The sequence below is a fragment of the Heteronotia binoei genome, chromosome 11, assembly GCF_032191835.1.
Source record: "Heteronotia binoei isolate CCM8104 ecotype False Entrance Well chromosome 11, APGP_CSIRO_Hbin_v1, whole genome shotgun sequence".
Lineage (NCBI taxonomy): Eukaryota > Metazoa > Chordata > Lepidosauria > Squamata > Gekkonidae > Heteronotia > Heteronotia binoei.
The window spans coordinates 62,177,818-62,197,665 of record NC_083233.1 but is presented as its reverse complement, the minus strand read 5'-3'; the positions used below and the strand labels follow the sequence as shown (position 1 = coordinate 62,197,665).

The window sequence follows — 19,848 nt, the reverse complement described above, 5'->3', positions numbered from 1 at the left end:
GCTCTTATTACAGGACCTACTGTAAGCTCTTGAAGGATTGGCTACATCAGGGGTGTGTGGCCTAATATGCAAAGGAGTTCCTACCATTAAAAAAGCCCTGGCTAGGGCATATATAAATGTAGCAGAGTATCAGTGACTGAGTTACTCCTGAGCCATCTTGGGCATACCCTCCCTGGCTAGTCCTTTGGCTGTGTTAGGCAAAAGGCCCATGTTCCTTCAGCTGCACCCTCCTTCCTCCTTTGAGACCTTCCTGCAGGATCTTAATATCCAGCAGACACAGAGGGTGGCTCTAGCTGACTCAGAGATTGGATTTATACCCCACCCTTCATTCAGAATCTCAGAGGGGTTTACAATCTTCCTTCCTTCCTCTCTCCACAACAGACACCCTGTGAGATAGGTGGAGCTGAGAGAGCTCTGAGAGAACTGTGACTGACCCAAGCAGCTGCATGTGGAGGAGTCAGGAATCAAACCCAGTTCTCCAGATTAGACTTGGCCACTCTTTTTTATGATTTTATATATATAGTAAACAAACACTGAAAAAGATAAGATAGAAATACCACAGTTTCATATATACATAAGCAGTCAAAAGTACAGAAGTCAATAATTAAAAAACCCCCATCATTTATAATCATCAGTAATGTCTAATGAATGACTAATAACATTTTTCTATTTTTAAAATTATTAAACAGATCTTATGTTGTTAAATACAAATAACTGATATTTTTGCTTTGGTCTGGTCTGCATATAACCGCATTTTCATTCCTAACGTTTCTAACATTTCTGACCTTAGGTCATTGTAAGCATAAACATTATAAACATATATTGTTCATTTTAGTCTCTTAATCCTTTTGGGCTTTATCATTTTATTCTCATTTTTAAAGCTTTCTGGCCTAATTTTGATCAATATATGCAAAAAATACATTCCATTTTTCTTGAAATTCAGATTCTGGTCTGTTATGAAAGTAAGATATTAGCTTTGCCATTGTCACATAGTCAGTTCATTATTTTTCCAGTTCATCAATTCTGGGCCTATTTCAGCTTTCCATTTAGATGCATATACCATTCTTGCCACCGTCACCATATATTTAAATAATTATGAATTTTTGGTCATTAGAGAAGTATTATATTTATAAGTGTATTTCTGGGGTTCATCATGAAGTTAACTTTTAATATCTTTTGTATCTCTTCATGGAACTTTATCCATTTAATTTTTTTTTGCTTTGTTGCAAGACCACCACATACGATAGAAGTTTGAATCTGTACTCTTGCATTTCCAACACCTGACATTGTAACTCTTGTTTGCTTTTGCAATTTCTTTGGGTGCAATGTACCATCTAAAGAACATTTTATACCAATTCTCCCTTAGTGTTTGGGATTCAATGAACTTGATTTCTTTTGTCCATAAGTTTTCCCACAGACTCATAGTAATATTCTCTCCAAAGTTCTCCATCCGAATGATCAAACTTGTTCTGTTTCTGTGTTGTACTGTCATAGCATTTTGTATACTTTTCCTAATGGGTGTTTTAGATCACCTGTGATCATTTGTTCATAAGCTGTTTTCTGTTGTAGATCACCTCCTTCTTTTGCTATTATTATATTTCAATTTCATTTGATGATATCTCAGCAATTTGATATTCTTTCCTTCACTTTGTATCTCTTGACAAGATTTTATTCTTCCATGCCTTATCATGTGATCATATGCTAGGTGATCATTCCACACACACCCCGGTATTTGCATCACAGTAGGCATTGATTGGAGATGTCAATGGAGAAGTAGGTGGGCTTATTGTTTCTGCACTGAAACCATATTCTCAGCAATTCGTCTATCACTGTATGACTACCATCTTGTTTTTTGAATAGTATTTAATAATTTGATCCAGAAGTAATTGTGAATTCCTTCCTTAGTATCCTCTACTTCCAATTTAAATTCTTCCCATCTGGATTTATAATCCATTCTGATATCCAAACTAGTGCTGCTGCCTGATGATATAGCCTAATATTCGGTGCTGCCAAACCTCCTCTCTTTTTCCTCATCTTGCATTATTTTAAACCTCACTCTTGTTTTTTCTCCCATTCCATACAAAGCTGTTTATACTCTGCCCTTTCTCTAAAACCTTTTCTTCTATATCAATTAGCGGCATTTGAAACAAAATAGTCAGTTTTGGTAAAGCACGCATTTTGGTGGCAATGAGAGTCTGCCACTCTTAACCACTAAGTCAAACTGGCTCTCTTAGAAACTCAGAATCTCTCATTGCACAACCACTAAGGTGAGAGAAAACTGGGCCAACTCAAGATCACCTGGGAAGCTGCTAGGTTGACTGGGGATCTGAAGTTGGGTCTCTCCATCTTTTCATCCAAGCCCCTCTAACCATCACCCAGCCACTGGCATTTGTGCCCTACACTCAGTATCCAAAAGCTGAGAGAAACAATCCTGTGGGCTGATATGCGTGGCAGCTTTAACACCTTGGAACAGCTCCAGAGCAGAGTAGGAATTCAAGGCACAACATTCCCAGAAGGCAGCAGCCTGCTGATGGAATCATCCCTGGCACAGCGGATGACTGGAGGGTACGTAATCTAAATGCCAACAAAACGCTCAATTAAATTGCCAACCACTTATACACTTCAGTGAACAAGGAGATCACTTCTTCTCGAAGTGCCAGCAGTCAAGCTACCAGATAGCGCAGGTTTCTTTCCTCTTGTTCCAGTCAAGAGCAACAAGATAGAGCCCAGGCAACATCGTGCAGCAGTAGTGGCGGGGGGGGGGGGGGATTCCATAACTTCCCCTAAAACAGCACATGCAGATCACATGCCAGGAGAAACGGCTACTATCCCCCTTCCCTGGTAAGCAGTGCCAGATGAAAAAATCAGATTTCTGACATAAATTTATCGGAAAATCTAGTTTTCAAACAGCTGCAAGCCAATCGCATACAAGATTTCACACAATGCTAGCTGGGCAGATTCCTTCCCAAGCGGGGGTGAAGAAATCTGCCCAGGCTGCATGGTAAGTTAAGATTACCAAAGCTTCATCAGTGCATTGACATTGTCGGAAAAGCCCCCATTCTGGACATAGATTCTCCATGCACAGGAAAAAACAGAGATCTCCCCCACCCAAACATATTAACAAGATTCAGTAGAATGAATGGCCACTATTGAACTAGATCAGGAGTCCCCAAGCCTGCAAGCACCTCCGGAATTCTGAAACAGGGTGGTGAGTACAATAACAAAATGGCTGCTGCAGGAGGCAGAGCCAATGACAAATGCCAGGGAGCAAGGTTATGTGAAACTCTAATAGCAACTCTTCAACCTTTCAAGCAGAAGCTCTGCTTAACAGAATGGCCTTTTAATTTGTACAAACAGCCAGAACCCCTGCCATGCAAAAGCCTCATCTAGCTCCACTCACTTCCAATGTTCCCTCTAAGCTGCAGAGTCTTGTGAGCAAAAATTCTACTTTATGAGCTACTGGAATTAAAGTTGTGAGCTACTGCATAAATTACTAAGCTCTGGGGTCATCCTTCCTGAGCTAAGGCAAAAATCTGTGAGCTGGAGGCTAAAAATCTGTGAGCTAGCTCATGCTAGCTCAGCTTAGAGGGAACACTACTCACTTCTACTTGGTGGGCACCAGGAAAGGTATTGGTGGGTTCCACGGTGTCCACAGACACAGTGTTGGGGGACTCCTGAACTAAAAGGTTGTTTCAGTATTTATAATAGAAGAAAACTCATGAATCATGAACAACAGCCTCAAAAATGGGCAACAGGTCACACACTAATACTCAAAAATAACCCCAAAATAACTCAAAGATAGCCGCCCTGAGCCTGCTTCGGTGGGGAGGGCGGGATACAAATCAAATCAAATCAATAAATAAAAAGGATATATTCATAATTCCTAACAAGGAGCCACTATGCAAAGATGGCTCAAGTCAATGATCTTCATCTCAATGACTGGTTGTGGATTCCCACCTGCTGGGTCACAAGTCCCCCAAACACCACTGATTGGTTTGTTTTCCCCAAGGGCCTACCCTCAGTGTGCACGTCTTGACAGCAAGTGAATTACACACCCATGCCTTCTTTGTGTTCCTGCCAAGAGGATCAGGACAATCAAGTCACCCTGTAGTGGAAGAGGCCAGACTCCTCCTCTTCTAGTCATGTGACTCTGATGTCATGTTCTTTGTAACTCGGTGGGTTCCATGCTGCCCTCTGGGTGTGAAAAGTGGGTTCTGGGTTCGGACAGCTTCAGCGACAGCTATCATAGCAAGGGCTCCCAAAGTAATAGAAGTTTGGCTTTCTGCTGCAACTACCCACCACAGCTCAGGAAAACCACCTTGAACTTTGAGAAGTGGCACCCAAAGGACACAGTCCACTTTTAAGGTACAACTGTGCATTTGAGCTGAATGGCCAACATCTTGCTTCTCTGGTTGCATTTAAACCAATTCGCAGCCCCATCTCTAGAAGTCACATAATTAACTTCTGTGTGTCTACATTTCTATGCCAGTAGAACAGGGAAGACCGGATGACTAAGGGCCCCCCAGCTGTTTACAAAGCACACCAAAGACTTGTGTGGAAAGGTCAGTTGCGCCAGCCTTCACCATCTTTCAAGCCACCCTTCCAATCTCATCTAGAGCAAGGTTCCTTTCTCAGACTCTTTTCAAGCATAGTAAGCAAACCAGACTTTGTCGCATGTAGATTCAGACTCCTCCCTCTCCTCCCTTCACAAGCAGAATGTAACTGAAGTCTGGCTTTCAGAAGCCGTCAACAGAACTTCAATTTGCCATAACATCCAAAGAACAGCCATTAAAACTACAGTCAAGAACCAGAGTTCTAAACCAAGGTTTCTTTTCCTGATTTCTGGAAAACAAACAAATCCTGCATAGTTAATTTAAGGGGTCAGCACATGGTTGCCAAAGCCATCTTGGAAAAGTCCTAGAAAGTTAGAGGTGAAGCATAGGAAAAGGACGGTTTGGGGATGGGCGGGGCCTCATTGGGTATAATACCATAGAGACTACCCTCCAAAGCAGCCTTTCTTTCCCGGGGGAACTGATCTCTGTAATCTAGAGATCAGTTGTTAATTCCAGGAGATCTTCAGGCCTCACTTGGAGGTTGGGAGTTCTAGGTCAGCATTTGCATGTCACAAAAAGTAAGGAGCTGAAGACCTCCTAAATCATGAATTCTTCCACTGTACCTCAAGGAGAAGGACACTCCCAAACAAGCCAGGTTTGTACTTTTCCCAAGTAAACTCCAGTTTCTTCCCAATCTCTGAATGCAGCAGCCAACTGTACATACTCACAAAGCGGCCTTTGCATTACACTGCCACTAACTCAAATCATTTTTTTGCCTGTCAGTTCTCCCAGCAACAGAAAGCAAAGGCAGCATGCCAAATGCTTGACTTTTGATACTTTAAAATTACTCCGATTACAATCGAGGACAGCATCTATTCTTACACAAAGACGACGAAAAAGCCTCCATAGATGTCAATGATAATCAGCTATCTCCCCCCCAAGTGCTCATATTTTCCCTCAAATGCTCAAAACAATGTACATCTCAGTACAACAACTGTAAGACAGGTTGTTTTCCGTGTATTCCCCAGCCCTGAAGAAAAACTAAGAGGATTTCTCCTCATGCAGACCTTCTCTTATCAATGAAAAGGGCTGACAGCAAGTTTTCATGCACTGCAATGATAAAACTATTCCTCTTTTTATTGGGGGGAGGGAGGGAGAAGACATACACAGCAGCCAGTAATGTGAGTTTCTTGGGAAAACTTGATTTGGCATCTTTCTTTTCACATATTTCAGTAAACAAATCTGAAACATATCCCATATTAAAATTTAAGTTTTAATGAGCAACGAAGACTACAAACAGCATAAATAAATGCATAAATCCAAAGCTTTATGAGGAAATTGGGAGGGGGCATGGCTCACTGGTAGACATCTGCTTGGTCTACAAAAGATCCCAGGTTCAATCCCTGGCTCCTCCAGTTAACTACTAGGTGACGTGAAAGACCAGTGCCTGAGACCCTAGAGAGCTCAATGCTAAACGAAAAGGTAAAGGTAGTCCCCTGTGCAAGCACCAGTCATTACAGACCCATGGGGTGACATCACATCACGACGTTTTCTTGGCAGACTTTTTGTTATGGGATGGTTTGCCATTGTCTTCCCCAGTCATCTACACTTTCCCCCCAACAAGCTGGGTACACATTTTACCGACCTCGGAAGGATGGAAGGCTGAGTCAACCTTGAGCTGGCTAACTGAACCCAGCTTCTGCTGGGATCGAACTCAGGTCGTGAGCAGAGCTTAGACTGCAGCACTGAAGCTTACCACTCTGTGCCAACACTAACCTACATGAACCAATAGTCTGATTCAGTTTAGGGATGCTAGCTCTGGGTCTGGAAATTCCTGGAGATTTCTGGGGGGAGTGGAGCCTGGGAACAGTGGGATTTGGGGAGAGGAAGGACCGCAGTGGGATATGCCATCGAGTCCACCTTCCAAAGCAGCCATTTTCCCCAGGGGAACTAATCTCTGTCCTGTATATCAGCTGTAATTCTGGAAGATCTCCAATTGCCACCTGGAGGTTGACAACTCCAGCTCAGCGCAAGGCAGCTTTGTGTGTTCGTGAATTGATTTCTTTAAAAATACTACTTGCAAAAATTTATATAAAATATTTAATATGTACTCCTCTTGGGTACTCTGGTCTGGAGGCCGCAAGCAATAATCTCACTGCCTCCTATCTGGCTCCCCAGGAGAGATCAGAGCTTTCAATCATTTTGCGGCTTACGGAGACGCATCATGCATCAAGATTCGCTTCTCCAGAGTTCCCTAAAGCAGACTGGCAAAGCACCTGAGTCTGATTTGCTGCCAGCATAATTTTGACCTAGAGCAAACGGAACTGCTTTTCCAAGAATTTCTGAGCTATTGAGTCACACTGCATGTTGGCACCAGACCGCATAAACCAAGCCACGGGGGGGGGGGGGGGGGGGGGGGGGCATAAACAAGACAGATGAATATGCCACTCCTAGCGGAAGTTCAGGAAAGGGGCAAATGCCCAGGGCATTTCCAGAAATAGGTGGCACAGTTTCTTAAAACAGCTTGCCATAAAGCAGCAAAGTTTTGACAGTGAAAACCATCATGCTAAAAGCCAATAAATCTACTTCTTGACTAGGCTGTTTAGGCAAACTGCCTGAAAAGATTTGTGGGACGACCCAACCAACCCAAGAAGCCAAATTTTGTTTTAGTTCTCATGGGCTTTGGCATTCTATGGGCATGCACTTGTGGCAGGACATGAGAAGAGCTCTACAGGATTGGTCCAGTTAATCTAGCATCCTGTTTCACCTACCAGCCAACCAATTGCCTTGGAGGCCACAGAGGCAAAGATCTTCCTCTCCTGATCTTGCTAGCACTGGTATTCAGACATTTGCTGACTCTGGATATGGATGGTCCCTTTGTACACCATGAAACATACATGCCTAAAAAGTCTGCTGTGAAAACGTTGTGAAAGCAACCTCACCCCAGAGTCAGAAACGACTGGTGCTTGCACAGGGGACTACCTTTGCCTTTTTAAGCCCAGGAACATATAGCAGTAAAGCCATTCCAATGGCAGCAGCCATCCAATTTGGGTTTTTTTTGTTGTTTTTTGTATTTTTCACGTGTTTAAGTGTGTGCCTGCACCTGGGAGCTCCATGGCACAGAGTGGTAAAGCTGCAGCACTGCAGTCCAAGTTCTCTGCTCATGACCAGAGCTCGATCCCGGTGGAAGCTGGGTTCAAGTAGCCAGCTCAAGGTTGACTCAGCCTTCCATCCTTCCAAGGTCAGTAAAATGAGTCCCCAGCTTGCTGGGGGGGAAGTGTAGATGACTGGGGAAGGCAATGGCAAACCACCCCGTAAAAAAGTCTGCCGTGAAAACATCGTGATGCACCGTCACCCCAGAGTCGGAAATGACCGATGCTTATAATAATAACAATAATAATAATAATAAAATTTTATTTATACCCCGCCCTCCCCGCCAAGGCAGGCTCAGGCTTGCACAGGGGACTACCTTTACTGCTCCTGGAAGTCAAGTTGACCTCTAGTGGCTGACCCCTTCTGGAGGGCTGGGAGGTATTCAGGGAAGTGGCTGAAAAAAAACTGTCCCCACCTTTCGACTGGGTAAAGGACAGTCCCCTCTCCATGTACTAACTACGGTCCACCCTGCTTGGCTACTGAGATTTGACAAGATCGGGCATGCCTGGGGCTATCCAGGTTAGGGCAGCCATCCAATGCTTGGAGTCCATCTATGTCTGGTTCCAGCCATGTATACAAAATCCTCAAACACTATCCCAGCATGCATTGCATATCCAAGACTCGTTATGAGCAGCCCTAGATTTGTGGGAACAAGGCAAAGCTTTCACTGTTTTAAAATGTCATCATCATCACACGCCTTCCTCTCTACCTAGGATACAAAGGCCTAGGACATACACCCACTTATCCTGAATGGCAGCCCACATTCCCCTAAAACTAAATTTCAATTCTAACCCATCTCAGTCTGGTTAGTGACAACTCAACAGAACAGCAAGACGTTCTTAGCACTTATATAATGCTGTCCACATTTCAAAGCACTTCCTGTGTGCTGTCTTGCAGTAATTCTTAGAATAGTCCTGTAAAGATAGGCCAGTTTTAACCCCATATTGCATACAAAGAGGACAAGGAGGGCCCTACTGTAGATGTCCACAATAAAGGAATACTTCTAATCAAGGCTTTTTGGTAGGAAAAGCTCAGCAGGAATTCATTTGCATATTAGGCCACACCCCCGACATCATCATTGTTTCACACTGGGCTTTTCTGCAGAAAAAGCCCAGTATGAACTCATTTGCATATCAGGCCACACCCCCTGTCCCCCCCCCCCCCCAAGTCAGCTGGAACTGCGTTCCTGCTGAAAGAAAGCCCTGCTTCTAATACTTCTAATACTTCTAATACTAGAGAGAAGGAGCCCTGCTGTTGCTTGCTAATGGTGAACAGTCACTTTCACCGGCAAGACTACAAGGTGAAAAGTGTTATTCCCAGATGTGCACAGCTCTTGGCAGGAAGGGGGGGAGGAGATAACCTTGAAATGGGTTTGATTCAAGTCCACAGATGCCCCCTTCAAATCCTCTCTCAGGAAGCATGAACTGTGATTGTCAGTTCACACTTACACATTGCTATCCAATGCTTCTATCTTACACACATATATTCCAACAGCAGCAAGGAGGCCCAAAAGCCCTTGAAGTAGCACATGTGACAGGGCAGTTATTACAACAGATGTCACAAGAAGCTGAGAGTCAGCCCAAAGACAGAGAGAGCACCACAAATTATGGAAACACATCATCTTCCTCACAATTCTTGGGAAAATAAGAACAGGAAGGGTGATGTCACATGCATGCACACACGCAACCCACTGAGATGTTCACGGCTCTAGTGCATGCTGCAAAAACAGCAAACACGAGACACTACATTTTTCGGGCTGGACAATTAATGGAGGATGATAAGCAAAATAGTGGTGGTGAGACAGCAACACTGCAACTTTTGGATGTATTCTAAACCCGCCTTGGTTTTCTAAAGGAAACCATGCTGTGTGAACTCAGCCTATGGCCTCAAACAAACTGCGTGACTTAATACATTTATGAAATTATTTCTATCCCCACCTTTCCTTGTGGCTCAAGGCAGCTTACAAGTCACAATTAAAACACTGTGATGCTTCGTGATCTGAGCCTTAAGGAAAACAAAGAAGCCGACAATTCTACCAGCCTTGCATCACCGATGGGCACTGTAATCACGGAAAATAGAGCAAGAGTGTAGAAATATCACCAACAGTGGCTCTTTCTAAACATTCAGCAGACATGCACTTAATATTCACTATGTGTGTGCAAACTGGATGTGCACAAGAGCCAAATCATTCTCACAACTGCACATATTGTTTGTGCAAGATGCACAATTTTGGTCTACATGTTCAGGCATTGCTCTCTGGGTACGATGTCCCTAACGAACATACTTTCCAACATTCAAACTGATGGACCTCTCTCCTCCCTGAATCAATCTAACCCCTTTTAAAGCTACCCATGATTTAAAAGACTTAAGAAATGTAGCACTACAGTGACAAGTAGGAAATTCATAAAATGTCGTGGCGAACACTCACTTAGTAACATTAGGCAAGTCAGTTCTCAGCTGCAGGCTGCTACCAGGCTGCTGTTCACCTGGGGACAGTCAACAGTCACCCCAGGAGAACAACATGTTACATGGCTGGCTTTCACCAGCCTCCAAGAGGCTGACAAGGTTGATTGCATCAGAGCAACCTGCCGGAAAAAGCTTCCTCATGATCGCCAGTGTGTCATCATCTAACCTCAAGCCAAAAGCCTCCAGTCTCCCCAGCCTTTCAAGTGTTGGGACATTACAACCTCCCAAAATCCCTTTGCCCGTCAATGTAGTTCCCATGCCTGAAGCAACTGAAGATGTACACAGCTGCAACCATCCCTGCTCCTTCTGCAGACGAACAATCATTACCGTTCCTGTCAAGAGGAACTTCAAATGCATACTAAATCCTCAGCAAACATGAACTAGTCCTATAAAATAATATCCTAACCCCTTTCTTTAATACTTCTGAAAACAGAGACGGGGAATCAAGCAGAGGAAGATGAACAAATTATGCATGTCTTAACTTGCAAGGGGCTCCATATTCCCAAAGGCAAGATTTGGGACCAGACTGCAATTGCTGGAAAGGAGGGCAGAATCATGACCTTTCAACTGCAATGGGGAACATGGTACAGGGGAGTACAGTCCAAAGGGACATAATAAAGAAACCATGCTTAAAGATGAAAAGGGGGAGAGGTATGAATGTCTGGTTGGCACGCAGATGTTTAGTCCCCAGCATGTCCTGTTCAAAAGATCAAGGAAAGCCAGAGCCCAGGGTACTGTAGGTTCGTGTAAAAATTCCAGAGATTTGTAATGACATAATAAAGTACACTGTGGGAGGGGGAAGGGAAGCAAATATAGGGGAAAGCTGTAATCTATGCAAACCCGAAATTATTTTACCATTTTAAACAGCACAAAATCCATAACATTATTTTTTCATATAAAATAGTAGTCTTTGGCATAGATGTGGAATTTAGAAATTGAAATGCCTTAGTTTTCTCCAAGCAAACCTATGATCATACCCAATACTAGAGAGAGCACTCATGCACTCTGTGCTACCTTAGCACATGTATCTTTGTTTTTGTCATCTGAAAGACTGTGAGGGGGGTGTGGGGGTGTGGCAGAACATCTTTAGTAGTAAAAAAGATTTGGACAGAAGCAATCTAGGTCACCAATTTAGTATCTGAACATTAAATTAAATGTTAATATTGGAAAACACTGAACTCTTCAATAGTGGATCACCATAAGCATTAAAGCATATTAAATGTGGATGAAATTAGTCACATGGGCACTATTTTATTTATTAAAACTTTTATATCCCACCCTTTCCCTGGGCTCAAGGCAGTATACAAAATATAATTAAAAACATACAAGTAACAATATAATCCCAATTCAACCCATCCTAATAAAATACCTGCAATTTACAGTTCATTCAAAACTCAAGTCACCATACTGAAGCTTCTGAAAGCTTCCAAAGATGGCAATTCCTCCCCGCCCCCCCAGGCTCAAAGAGTATATTCCACAGAATGGGAGCAACCACAGGGAAAGCAGACCACTGCCATTCAACTCCAAAAGGGAGCCTTATGCATTAAATTGAAGAGGGACGGTGGCTCAGTGGTAGAGCATCTGCTTTGTAAGCAGAAGGTCCAGGGTTCAATCCCTGGCATCTCCAACTAAAAAGGGTCCAGGCAAATAGGCGTGAAAAACCTCAGCTTGAGACCCTGGAGAGCCACTGCCAGTCAGAGTAGACAATACTGACTTTGATGGACCGAGGGTCTGATTCAGAATCATTCAGTATAAGGCAGCTTCATCTGTTCAATTATTTGAATGGGAAAACGCCCCCAACTGGGAACGCCATGCATGGAAAACTCAGTATGACTTCTAGCTTGGTCTCAAGTATTTTATGGTGAAGCACATACAAAAAGGACACATGTGTAATGTGGTGCAGAGGTTATAAATTCCAGATCCAAACCCCCACTCCATCATGGGGCCCTGGGCCAGTCACTCTCTAACCTTCCTCACAAGACAGTCGTTGCGAGGATAAAATGGAGGAAGGGAATTGACTGTATATTGCCTTGAACACCTTGAGGAAAGCTATTAGACAAACATTTTTAAAGACCATAAAAAATGCGTGAGTTTCTTTTCAAATTCCACTGTCTGGTTTTGTTTTAATTCTTTCCAGAATTTCAAACCTGCCCAAACTCCATAAGTGAGTTGCAGGTCTTTCAACTTCATCAGCCCAACAGAATACTAGTCTAACCAGACAGCATGGTGAAAGGACTGCTGAAACAATGTACACAAAGTGCAAAAAGCACTGAATCCATGCTGCAATATTTACTCCAATGTCAAGATTTGGGTTCCCCCCCCCCAGGTTTGCCACCAAAAAGAAAGAGAGTGTTAGCTTACATTCACATACAAGTTAATTTAATTTAATTTAATTTAATTTAAATTACTGTTATGTCCAGTAAAAAAAAAATGTTTTGGATGTATAACATTTTAGTGGGGAGATCATCTTAACATTACAAGTATTGTTATGAATGCAAGGGGGGGCACAAAGAAAACCGGATTCCTCGTCTGATGAAGTGTGCTTAGAGAGCATACGAAAGCTTACGTTCTAAATAAAACTAAGTTGGTCTTAAAGGCGCAACTTGACTCCTATTTTCTTCTATCACATTAGGTTTGAGAAACACAGAATCACCTTCCTTCCTACTTTCATTCTCTAAGCCCAAGAAAATAAAGCTATATGAAGTAAAGCATCAGCAGGACTTGGCAAAAAAGATATACACACATAGTACATTTAAACGTCCTTCGAAGTCATCCATGCACAAACTTGGACACCACCCCCCCCCAAAAAATCTCCAGGCACCAGAAGCAAATGCTTAGGTCGCTACATTTCAATTTGGTGCATGGTTCCCAATAAGCGGTCAACTCACCCTCTTCCCCACCTCAAATTAAAACAGAAAAATACCCTGAAGCAAGCCCCTCCCCACTAAGTTAAGTCCTTGTTTAAGATCTCAATGGCAGCAGAAACCTCACCCAACCCCATCCGCCCCCCCCCCCACTCCTGAGTCAAACAATACAGCCTCTTGGGCACCAAGAGGGCTGTCATTTCAATAATGCAGAGCCCCCCCCCCCGCCCCGCCTCTCCTCCAGAACAGCTGACTTCAAGCACACTGCTAGGCACCGCTTATTAACAAAATGAGAAATCTGATATATAGAAAGAAAACACTATGTGGAGATTAATCCCGGATTGCCGTTTGTAGCCAGCACTGGGCCTCCATCCAAGCACAGACGAAGAGGCAGAAATATTTCTCCCACCTGTCACCGCAGGTACAGCTACCACGGCGGCGCTGGGATTTCTTGCGTGCTGCGATCGCAACCTTCGCCTCTTTCATTTCACACTGAAGATCTAAGAGCTGCTCTGGTGTTCCCCTTGTTCTGGCAGAGTGGGGTTTAAAAAAGAATGGGGGAGAAATCCATTCCCCTCCAAGCACTGCTGCTCGAGACCCGACTAATTTTCACAAGTTTTGACAACTAATAAATGCAGCTTTAAGGAGGGGGGGAAATCCATGGCTCTCTAAGAAGCAAGTGAGCCCAGTTTGATGGTTCAACTTCAACAGGACTATAAAAACACCCAAGGAGTGTTTTTCAAGGGAGATTCTATGCAGGGCTTTCCAGCAAGGATCAGAAGGCTGAGGGTGGAGGGGTGGGGAGGACATGTACCATTAATGCTGCATGTTTAGACAGTATCTTTTTCATCCTAACTGGAACACAGCAGCATGGACTATCCATTGCACAAACAGACCAATTTCCAAGAGAGCAGCCATGTAGAAGTAGCAGCAGAGTGCTTTGGCACCACAGGAACCAGTTATTTCCTCATGGGCAACAAATATTGGCAGGTGAACATAAGAACATAACAAGAGCCCTGCTGGATCAGACCAATGGTCCATCTAGTCCAGCATCCTGTCTCTCACAGTGGTCAATCAGTTCCTTTGGAGGACCAACAGGGCACAGAGGCCAAGACCATCCCCTGAAGTTGCCTCCTGGCTCCGGGATTCAAAGGTAGTGCCCCTGAACACAGAGGTTCCCCTCAGTCACCATGACTAGTAGTCACTGACAGACTTATCCTCCATTAATCTATCTAATCCCCTTTTAAAGTTGTCTATTCCTGTGGCCATCACTATATCCCCTGCCTGCAAATTCCATGCTTTAATCACTCTCTGGGTAAAGGAGTATTTCCTTTAACCCATCCTGAATCTTCACTGGATACCCTCAAATTCTAGGGAGAAAAATTTATCTTTGTCAATTCTCTCCAATCCATGCATAACTTTATAAAACTCTATCATGTCCCCCCCTTAGTCATCTCTTCCCTAAACAGAGAAGTCCCACTCTTCAGTCTTCCTCAACAGGGAAGGTGTTCCAATCCCCTAATCAGGTTGCAAAGGCTGGAGTTACAAAAATCAGTCAAATTTTCAGACAAAGTTATTCCTCGTACCTGTACCAATGGGATCAACTCACTTCAGAGCCAGCAGGTCATAGACCTATACGGCAGCCTCTTTCTATACCCAACGTACACTAGGAAGCATGGGGACTCTCAGAAATGGATGCTCCAAGACCTGGAGAGTACACACCCACTGCCCTGCCCCCAAGAATGTAGGCACAGGGACAATGCCAGCCTCAGCGAACTCTTGCCTTGGCATGGTTTGAACCAAACCATCTCTTCCTGTTGCAAGCATATCACAGACCTATAGGAGAGGTTTAAACCTCTTTCTATAGCTTCAGTTGTCAGTTTCCTTGTATGGCGCTGTCAAATGCTCCGGCATCATTTCTTTTAAAATGCAGCAGCTCTGAGCTAAGGCCTGAATTCTTGGGTAAGCAATTCAACAGCTGAGTCCTGTTAATTTCTCACCAAGCCCTACCAAGCAGGCATGTCCAGAGATGCTGAAACACAAGCCCCCCTCCCCCAGCTCCTCAGACCCCATTGAGCGTCGACTGTCACAGGCCACATAATGGCTGAATCACAAATGCAATTCGTTTCCCCCCCACCCCACCCCTTCCAGGCCAACATCTGCTACAGGGCTGAAAACTAAGGCGCCCGCTTGGAAGGAAAGATCAGTTTTTCAGTTGCCCCGAAACCAGAAGCATACATCCAAGAAGCAGCAACCTTCAGGTCAAAAGCAAAACTTAAAGGGGAGTAGCAAGATCGTAGGACCCCCCCCCTTTTTAAAGACCCTAGGTTTGAAATGGTCACTTTTGTTAAGCTGAAAAGATACCTCCTCACCACAGCAAGCAATTTCCTAAGCAAACCGGGCTCCCAGATTTTGTAAAACCTTGCCCACCCAGTTCTAATGTGTCAGTTCTTCATCTAAGCAACAAAAAGCTATATATGCTTTTGTGCTCTCTCCCCCCTTTGACAAAGGGGGGCAGCAGGCAGTATTCATTTCTCACCCTGTCACTGTCCCATATTCTAGAGGGCCTCACCTTGCTGACTTCATTTTACACTCCAGTCAGCACTTTTGGAGCGTTCGGGAACCACAACGGCCCAGAGATAAAGCCATTCTCTGCTCAGCTTTCAGCACAAGCAAGCAGCACCCATCTGCTTCCCAGCGTAAAAGCCTCCAAACTGACACCCTGCTTCTCCCATCATACACTTCTCTGGCTAAACAATTCCGGACAGACAGGCCGCTCTTCGTTGTAAGACAGCAAATGGTTCAAGTATTTTTAAATTCACCATCACAAGTCCATAACTGTGGTCACTTACCAAGAAAACCCTTCCTATATCATGACACAATGCAATGCCTTGAGCTGCTCCTTTAGTTGCTGTTTTTTTTAAAAAAAAATAGAATATCTCCCACTTTAAAAAAAATCTATCTAGATTTTGAGTCAGATAGCAAAAAAACAAAAAAGAGCCGAGTTCAAATCCCTTCTGAGCTATAAAGGACTGGCACTCACTTTCCGCCTAACTTCCTTCACAGGGATGTTGTGAGAGTAACATGGAAGACAGGACAGCCCACCCGTTCCATTTGGAAGAACGGGATGAAATAGAAAAATTAAAATGCAAGGTTTTAGATAAATCTTTAAAAGCGGATGTCCAATAGAATAAGATTATACAAACAACAGTTTAAAAACCCCAGGAAAGCCATAAAAAAACACTTTACCCTCATTATGACGTGTGTCAGGCTAATACGTCTGACAACGTGGGTGCGCAAACACACTTGTTTAAGAAGTAAAATGAGAAACATCCCTTGCGCAAGCAGAAATGCTCCTGCATCTCCAAGATGTTTCTGTGTTTGTTTGTTTGTTTTATAAAGAAAGGGGTATGTATGCACACAAAGGCATATTCACGTGTGTGCCTCTGGAATGCATTTTAGACCCCAAGGAGCAAGACGTTGATGCCCTGGAGAGAATAAATAACACAAAATGTTGCAGGGTTTATGCTCAAATTTATTTTTGATCCCCAGTTGTTGACATGATATGACAGGAGCAGGTGGCAAGCTGGTGGGGGCCTCTCAAAACAGGGAGGAAAAAGGCTGAAATGCTCCATCCAGGCAATACAACAGCCATAGGTCCCTATGGAGTCATCAGGATTCGTGCCCATGCAACACAGAAGAGAACCATAGCCATGTATTTCAAAAGGAGCTCGCGTTTGATTACACCCAGTAAACCAGTTTAAGTAGCTTAACCTATAACATTGGGGCATTAATGCAATTCATGATTTCTAACACAAGCATAGACAGGAATCCGAAGAAACTCCGGACAGTTGTGGAAATAAGTCAGTCTCCCGCCCCCCCCCCCCCCTTCCTCATATGTCACTGATGGCACGCAGAGTTGGAACAGCCTGATCTGTAAAGAGCCATTTATGGCTCTTGACCAAACTGCAACCATAAAAAATGAAGTTTGGTGTCCAAAAGGGTGGGGGGGGGGGACTCAAATGCACACCTCTTTGTTCAAAATGCATTTGCTTCCACTTTGGACATTATTCATAGCGATCAGCATCTCAACTGTAATGGAACAATAGTGCCAAAAAACCAAAAAAAATTGTTACCAAGACTGTCTTCTCTTCCCAATCTTCTCTGCCTACCCCTACCCCTGTCCAAAAGCATGATCCCTGGTTGCTTCCTATGCCTCTCATTTACACAAACGCGCACACACACCTTTCTAGCAAACATCCAGAGATCCAAGCCACAATTCAAAATCCCAACAAGCCAAATGCTTTTACCAAACACAAAAGTTTTTTAACAAGAATTTTAAAATATAAAGAAAAGAAAGACACCCCCCCCCCCAAACCTGCCACCCATGAGTTTTAAAAGCCCACCCTCTAAATGCAAGAGTTCACCCCTTGTAAGAAGGACTGAAGGAGAAGCCCAGCTGGTGAAGGCAGATAAAGGAGAAGAACCTTCAGGGCTGGAGGAGGCAAGAGACAGAGAAGGAACTGGGAGCCCACCTTTCTTTCGCATGCCCGCTTCTCTACCTGGAATGAACGTAAAGGAAGAGAAGCCTGGCTTCTTTCTCTCCGTTTGCCAAACTTTGCATTTCCAGGGCTGGGTGCCCCCAAGGCATAGATGGTAGCGTTCAAAGAGAAGCACCAATGAGCTTTTCTCCTCCCATTTGCCTGGTAGCATCTTCTACCCTAGTTAGAGTACGGTGGGGTCCCTTTCTCATGCAGATTACAAAAAAAAAAAACAAAAACCCACCCCCGTTTAATTCATCCCAAAGCGACTTTACCCACTCCGCCCTCAAAGAAAGCGCCCACGGGGACCATACCCAAGATAATCTGCAAAACAGTGAATTATGCAGGCAACCCTCTTCGGGGAAATTTTAACCCAGTTTGGACTTTTTTTAAAGGGGGGGGGATTCCTCTAACGCCAATTTACAATAGTAATGGGGGGGCCCTCAACAAAGACAAGAGGGAGCCTTGCTGCAGGATTCCAGTAGAAAAAGGGGTGTGTTTTAGTAAAGTCTTCTCGGCAGTGCATACCGATTCAACCGGGGAGATTCCAGAAAGGGCTTCCTCGGGAGGGGGGCGTGCGGGGGGGGGGGGTAGGAAAGGCCCATGCCGGGGAACCCCTCTGCTCTACCCACCCCCCGGCATCGCATGGGAACCTATGCTCTCGGCAGCAACAAAAGCCCCGCATAGGCAGCGTCCCTGGGCTCTCAATGGAGAGGGGGGAGGAGGAGAAGGGGAAGGCGGGGGGGGGGGAGGAGGAGAAGAAGAAAAGCCGGGGCAAAAGTTCAGTGGGGCTTTGAGGGGTGCTCGGCAGGCAGGGGGAGGTGCTGGGGACGGGTCACCTTGCAGCCGCCCGAGGTCGGGGCTCCGCGGATCGCCTCGGAAAGAAGCCGGGCAGCGTCCGAGCAGCGACTGCCGGGCCATCCCGGGTCTCCAGCGCCCTGGCCCCTCGCCTCTCCCAGCTCCGGCCCAGCCTGCCGCCCGCCCGCCCCCCTGCCCGGAGCAGAAAGAGGGAGGGGAAGAAAGAGGAGGGATGGCTTGCACCGAAGCCGCCCTGATGACCACACAAGCCTCCCCCCCCCGGTGCAGAAAAGGCACCCAGGACGCCCCCATGTGCGCGCTCCCCCCCCAAGCGCGCACGCCCCTCTCTCCAAATAATTACTTGGCCGCTAGCACCGCGCTGGGGGGGGGAGGGGAGGGCCCTCGCATCATGGCTGCTGCCGCCCCCTCCCCTCTTGCCGGGCTCCTCCGAGGCGGCGGCAGCTGCAGCTAATGCCCCCCCTCCTGCCCCACCCCGCCAGGCAGCGGGCAAAGCCATGGAGGAAAAGCCGTGGTGGGGGGGAGGGGAGAGTAGGGTAAAGGGAGAGGGGCGAAAGTTTCCCAAACAGGGAATCACCCGCTGAGTTTCATTTTGGAAAAAAAAGAAATCTTGCAAAGTAGCCCCCAGGCCAAGAGGGGGAAGAGAACCGGGGGAGAACACTGGCCTTTTGCTCGCTCCACAATGCACAAGATTTTTTTTTGCCTGCAGAAGTGGAAGAAGGGGGGGGGGGGGCTGGAAATGCAAAGCGAGCTGCCGCTGTCGCCCAGAGACGTCCCCCTCTTCCTTTGTGTGCTTTCCAGGACTAAGACGAAGAAGAGGCACGGATGGAAATGAGAAAGAGGGGGGCAGGGGAGCATGCATGCAAAACCCCGGGGCTGCTGGCCGGATGCATGCACGCGCCCGCGCGCGCATACATACACACAGCCATGCATGCATGCATACACACCCCCTGGCGGGACCGCTCCGGAGCCCTGGATCTCTCTCTCTTCCCCCCACCCCCGCCGCCCTTTGGGGCTTTCGTGGCTCGCTTCGGGCCGCTCACCTTTGGAGTTGCATGTCTCCGGCGCGGACTTGTGCCCGTCTTCCACCCCTCGCCCCCTTCTCCTCGCCCGTCCTCCCGGTTTATTCCTGCCCGGTCCTCATCTCACGGCTTTCCTGCCAGCGCCATCTTGCAAGCTTGTGACGTTGGGAGCCGCTCACCCCTGACCCACATTTGAATAGAAGCCAAAATGGGAAAGGGGAAAAAAAAAAGAGGGAGAGAGAAAGAGAGAAGTGGGGAAGGAGGAAAAGGGAGAGGTGGAGGAAAGAAAGGAAAGGGAGAGGCGAATGCAAGCAGCGGGTCTTGCGAGGGTTAGCAGCATCTCTCTTTGGCGTGCAACTTTATCAAATAAACATTTAGGGGGTGGGTGAGTGTTTTTCTCCCCCGTGCGTCTTGCAAAGGCGGAATTGGGGAA

At 45.6% G+C, this 19,848-nt stretch overlaps 1 protein-coding gene and 1 non-coding gene across 5 annotated transcripts in view; one reads left to right on the top strand and one right to left on the bottom strand.

The window, feature by feature from the left end:
- HIC2 (HIC ZBTB transcriptional repressor 2) overlaps positions 1 to 19,605 on the bottom strand; it is a 166,248-nt gene extending 146,643 nt beyond the window's left edge. For 2 of the 4 annotated variants that reach the window (XM_060248938.1, XM_060248940.1), the window contains exon 1: positions 19,437 to 19,605. The gene's annotated coding sequence lies outside the window, so the exon portion shown is untranslated. Of the gene's footprint in view, positions 1 to 18,416; positions 18,499 to 19,436 lie in introns of those variants that run through there. The other 2 variants (XM_060248941.1, XM_060248942.1) reach the window with 2 other exon arrangements.
- On the top strand, positions 11,733 to 11,799 carry TRNAT-UGU (transfer RNA threonine (anticodon UGU)). Its single transcript has one exon. It is a non-coding gene; the product is annotated as a tRNA-Thr (tRNA).
- Positions 19,606 to 19,848: the final 243 nt, after the last annotated feature.